Source organism: Aplysia californica, unplaced genomic scaffold (assembly GCF_000002075.1).
Source record: "Aplysia californica isolate F4 #8 unplaced genomic scaffold, AplCal3.0 scaffold00235, whole genome shotgun sequence".
In the NCBI taxonomy this organism is placed as follows: domain Eukaryota; kingdom Metazoa; phylum Mollusca; class Gastropoda; order Aplysiida; family Aplysiidae; genus Aplysia; species Aplysia californica.
Genome location: NW_004797505.1, coordinates 731819 through 738024, shown reverse-complemented (window position 1 = coordinate 738024; position 6206 = coordinate 731819).

The window sequence follows — 6206 nt, the reverse complement described above, 5'->3', positions numbered from 1 at the left end:
GAAAAAAAGAGTGGGGGGGGGGGGCGCAGAGATACAATTCTATCATGGCAATGGCTTTGCTGGTTTGGTAGGTGTTTGATGTCAGCTAGGGAGAAAGTCCACAGAAACAGTTACCCGTGACTCTAGAGGTCTACCGACAGAAACAGTTATACCTAGCCTGTGACTCTAGTCTATAGTGGTCTACCAACAGAAACAGTTACCCGTGACTCTAGTGGTATATTAACAGAATTAGAAACAGTCTGTGACTCTAGTGATCTACCAACAGAAACAGCTACCTGTGGCTCTAGTGGTCTTTTTTTATATAGTAGAGGGTTTTACGGCGCTCGCAACTGCATAAGGTCATATATGAGCGCCAAGGGGTGGGTGTCAACAGAAGTCTTTTACATGTGTAATGATATGGGACATAATCCATAATCCACCACAGTTGCTTGTCCATTATATTATCAGTTGTTTCCCTTTCATTGTAAACACTCCATGAGCAGTTCTCACATTGTCTTGAGATTCAGGGCTTCTGGGAACGTAGGGTCTGGGGTGTATATAAAGCTGTGTCTGTGTCTCTAGTTTGTTTTTTTACTGGTGAAGTGAACCTTGCTACATGGTGTCAGATGTGAGTGAGTGAGACAGAAGAACAACACAAGAGTAGGATATAACGTGGAGAAACCTCACGGTAAGAAACATGACTTTTAAACCACCAGCTAATTTTAACTTTCGTGAACCGATAGCATGGGCTTCGTGGAGACAAACTTTCTTAGATTTAGGACTGCGTCTGAGTTGACGAAGAAAAGTGAAGAAGTCCAAGTTAGTAGCCTCATATATGCAATGGAAAAGATTATGTCTACCTTTGGTCTCTCACAGGATGATAGCAATGTTTTCAACACAGTTCTGACCACGTTTGATGGGTATTTCAGCCCAAAACGAAATGTAATTCATGAGAGAGCTCAGTTCCACAAACGTTGTCAGAAAGAAACAGAGACCATAGAAGAATACGTCAGAAGTTTATACGAACTCTCTGAGCATACAGCTTTCCCAGGTAAGGACAATATGATTAGGGGTCGGCTAGTCCTGGGTATTACTGACAAAGAATTGTCGGAGAAACTTCAGTTAGAGCCTGATTTAACCCTTGAGAAAGCTATCACTATGGCAAGACAAATAGAAAGAGTAAAGGCCAAAATCAAAGAGCAAAGATTGCCAAATGTCGATGCCGTTCAATCCTTTGGATCGAGAACCCTCAAACATGGGAGTGTGCATGGGGGACCACGCAGAGGATCCGCTCTGCGGGGACGCGGAGGAAGCAGTGGCCAGCAAGACGTGCGTAATTGCCAGTACTGTGGGGGGGGGGGGGATCCCACGGCAGACGACAATGTCCAGCATAATATGGGAAAACATGCAGAGAATGCTCCAAGAAGAATCACTTTGCCAAAATGTGCCACACAAGAAAGAAAACCAACGAAGTAAAAGTGGAAGATGAAGAAGAGGAAGAAGCATACCTACTGTCAATAGAAACTAAAAGTAATGAAGCGCCATGGAAAACAAAGGTAGCTGTCGGCACACACAAAATGCAATTTAAGATTAACACGGGTGCAGACGTCTCAATCATGACGGCAGAGACGTTCGCTGAGTTAGAGCCGAGACCTGTTCTACAGAAAACCAAGATAATACTCAGAAGCCCGGGCGGTGTTTTGAAATGCCACGGCAAGGCAACCATGAACTTTACAGTCAAAGGAAAACAATACCCAGTGACAGTTTATGTGACGCTAGCACCAGAAAATCTGAGCCGAGAGGCTGCAGCGAGGATGGGACTAGTCGTACGGGTAGACTCGCTGTTTGGAGGCTTAGATAAAAATGTTATCAAAACTGAACCAGTGAAAATCGAGTTGAAGGAAGATGCTCAGCCGTACAGTATTCATACAGCCCGTAGAATCCCAATTTCCCTCAGAAGCAAGGTCAAAGAAGAACTAAGGAAAATAGAGCAGGCTGGGATCATAGAGAAAATCGACGAACCAACAGACTGGTGCTCACCGATCGTGCCAGTGATCAAACCATCAGGGGGAGTAAGAATATGCACTGACTACAAAAAGCTGAACGCAGCCGTCAAACGTGAGAAATGCTCTCTGTCGTTGAAGAGGTCTTGCACAAACTAAAGGGTTCGACAATCTTCAGCAAACTAGATGCTACAAGCGGCTATTTCCAAGTTCCACTTGATGAGAAGTCGGCAAAACTGACTACATTTATTACCCCTGAAGGAAGGTTCTTCTACAAACGCTTGCCGCAAGGGATCTGCTCGGCGAGCGAGATTTTTTCAGAGGAAGATAGAACAGATTCTTGGTGATCAGGAGGGAGCAATTTGTTTCCAAGGTGGCATTCTTGTTCACAGCAGAAACACAGAGGAGCACAAGAGACACTTAAAAGAAACATTTTCGAAGCTTGAGAATGCCGGGGTGAAACTGAACCAAGAAAAATGCGAGCTGAGAAAGGATGAGATTAAATTCTTGGGGTTCATCGTCAGCAAGGACGGGATCAAACCGGATGACGGCAAGACGTCAGCAATCATCGAAATGCCAGACCCCACAAACCTGACTGAGCTGCGCAGAATGGTGGGTTTGGTACAATTCGTCGGGCGTCACCTTCCAAATCTCTCCACTGTTGCCCGCCCCTTGACAGAGCTACTCGAGAAGATGGGGTCCATCTCAAATTGAAGCAGTGAAAAAGGTCAAGGAACTGTTGACAGAAGCACCGACGCTAGCATACTTTGACCCAGAACTGCCAACAGATTGGGAAAGACATAAAGGAAAGAGTGGCAAATTGTCGACTGTGCTTGGAAGAGAGAGCATCCCATCTCAAAGAGCCTCTGCTTCCAACGCCGCTTCCCAACAGGCCATTTGAGAAGGTAGCTCTTGACCTGTTTGAACTGAAAGGTCGGTCGTTCGTTGTGGTCACCGACTACTATTCACGTTATTCAGAAATTGGGTACTTGCCCAACCAGAAAGTCTCAACGTTAGTCACGAAACTGAAAACAATCTTTGCGAGACATGGCATCCCAGAGACAGTAGTCAGTGACAATCAGACCAATCTTACGTCACACGAATTTCAACGATTTGCCCAAGACTGGGGCTTCCACTTCCAGCATATTAACAGTTCCCCACACTTTCCATCTGGGAACGGAGCGGCAGAGTGCAGAGTCAAACTGTCCAAGCGCCTGTTAAGGCAAGAAGACTATGCTCTGGCATTGTTGACGTACAGAGCTACGCCAATACCAGGACTGGGGGCTAGCCCGGCAGAGCTAGCGATGGGGAGGAAAATGAAGACGACATTCCCAACACTTCCCACAGTCTTACAGCCTCGCGCAGTAAACGCGAAAAGGACAGAGTCTACAAGCAGAAGCAAAAGTCCTACTATGACAGACACTTCGGAGCTCGGGCCTTGTTTGAGCTTAGACCAGGTGATCCGGTTTTCATCAAACTGGACGGACAACAAGGTTGGAAGCAGCTAGCCAAGGTTGTAAAGCAGTGTGCACCTAGATCTAGGTCTTACCTAGTAAAGACAGCAGCAGGCGGCGTGCTGAGGCGGAATCGGCGCCATCTTTTGCGCCGACCAGAGGGAGGCGACAGTCTGAGGTCGCCGTACATCCAGTTTCCAGCGTCGGAGTCCTCGGAGGTTTACCAATCTCTGATTTCTACGCATGCTGATCCGGTCCTACCTCCAAATCCTGGGAGTAACAGTGGAGGCCCTCCAGAGCAGCCTCCACCATCTCCATCATCGCACTTGTCCATGGAGCCAGTGACGTCACAAATGCAGAATCAGCAGGCGACATCTACAACTGCAGTGGCAGCACCGCAATTCAGCAGAAGCGGCAGAGCCATCGTTAAGCCAGCACGTTACCGTGACGAATGATATGAAACTCATGGACTGTTTCTCAAAGCCAATGTGTAGCTAGATTGTGCTTTGAGCTAGTATTGTGTTGATGTGTTCGTTTCTTTTTCTTTTTCACTCTAATCAAAATAGAGAACAGTAGACTGTTCGTTAGGAATTTGTGTTTCCAAATGGTCTTTTTCAGGTGAGCAGCACCCTGAATGTGTAGGCTGATCCCACCTGATTTAAATTGCTGTGTAGACTAGCAACAGTTATAGGTTTATTTTACTTTTTTTTTCTGGTGGATTACAAGCTACTTTTACAGGAAGGACCTTATTTTCCAACACTTCAGTTGCCTAAAAAAACCGCTTCAACCAGGGTGGATTTAAAGTATAAACCGTCACAAGAAGTAAAAACTACATTTTAGCCAACATGTGAATAAGACATTGTTCCATTGCAAATTTTAATTTAACGTCATTTTGGAAACTAAAAAGGGGAGGTGTAATGATATGGGACATAATCCATAATCTACCACAGTTGCTTGTCCATTATATAATCAATTGTTTTCCTTTCATTGTAAACACTCCATGAGCAGTTCTCACATTGTCTTGAGATTCAGGGCTTCTGGGAACATAGGGTCTGGGGTGTATATAAAGCTGTGTCTGTGTCTCTAGTTGTTGTTTTTTTTTTTTTGGGGGGGGGGGGGGACTGGTGAAGTGAACCTTGCTACAACAGGGAATCAGACTTACTCTGCTCAGCTTCTAGCTTCAACAGCACAAGGTCTGCTCGTGACTCGACGCGGTCTTCCAGCAGAAACAGTTACTCGAAGACTGTAGCAAACCAGTTATTTAGGTATGGGTTTTCTTCAAGGAGATTAAAAGTAATGGAGGATGCTCTGTGGGCGGCACCGCACGCCTGATAGTAGTGATAGGAGCCCTCTCTCGCGGCGGAACCGTGGGCTACCTGCGCTGCGCGATTGCCCGATTAAGGCACTGAAATCTAGATAAAGAAAGACGGTTTTATTCCGAAGTCCTTCAGATTAGGCAAGTCAATTAGTAAAAATGCCTTGCACCTGTGTTGTATATTTAAGTGTAAGAACCGATATGATGCTGCAGTGGACCGAAGTTTTCACAGTTAAGTTGTTTCCCTTTTTAAAAATTTGAATGAAAGTGTTTCTATGCCCCCAGCAACACAATTTAAACCATTAATTCATAAGAGGCTGGCCCCGGCGCTACATGCCAAGGCCAACCCAGGCTGAAAGGGATACAACACCCCAGCAGAAAGACTGAGATACTCAATTTTTTAAAAGTATTCTTATTCATAAATATATATAATTATTATGAGTATAATAATATATATAATTATTATGTGTGTGTATGTATATACATATTATACATTTTAATTAAAGATATTGCTTTCCTTTGAGTGTGCACATTAGATGCTACTGTAGTCTAAATGTAGATATCTAGAGGCTCCATTAGAACATGATATCAATATTCAACAACAATAATGATGAATATTTTCTATGTTAAAGAAACACCGAACCATATCAGATGAGGGGAGAGGGTAGGGTGGGGGTGGATAAGAGTTTGAGTCTTGTTAGATAGAACTATACTCGTTTTAATTCTATTGTTGTAGTCTTCACCTAAGATCCCACAATCAATAATTCCGGTTCACTTAAGATTCTGCTGTTAAAAGATAAACCAAACAAAGCAACAACAAATTTTACTACACAAGAGTCATCACTAAGATAAATTATCCACCTCTGGGGTGCAATAAGGGACTAAAAACGCTGCTCTCCATATACTTTACTGAAGAAAAAAAAACCCTTCAAAGGTTATCCACGCTCATGCATGCGATCACACTTCCAACGGTGCTGTTATCTCTTTTTTTTTTTTTTTGGGGGGGGGGGGATATTTGAAATCATTGTGCGCTTCACTTTGTGAAAACCAGGAAACAAAATTATTGTGATCAATAATATTATTTATAGACCAAGACATACTGTTAGCAATAAAATTATATAAAGCAAACATCGACCCTCTTTTGTGTCCGCTATTCCTTACACATAAAGTTAGTTATGGCACACGCCTAGAATCATGCAATCATTTATATCTTAAATTCAGTTTAAAAGTATATTTTCATCCATTTCTTATGATTATATATTTTAGCATCTTGAAAGATTATCTTTTTAATTTGGTATGTTTGATAATTTTATGTTACTCTGACAAGTTTTCTTCTTATTTTACACATCTTTTTGATTTTTAAACTAGATTATAACATACAACTCTTAAAGAATTGAACAGTCCGTATCACACACATGATTTTTTTCTCCCTGTCATTATCCGTCAGCCCGTCAG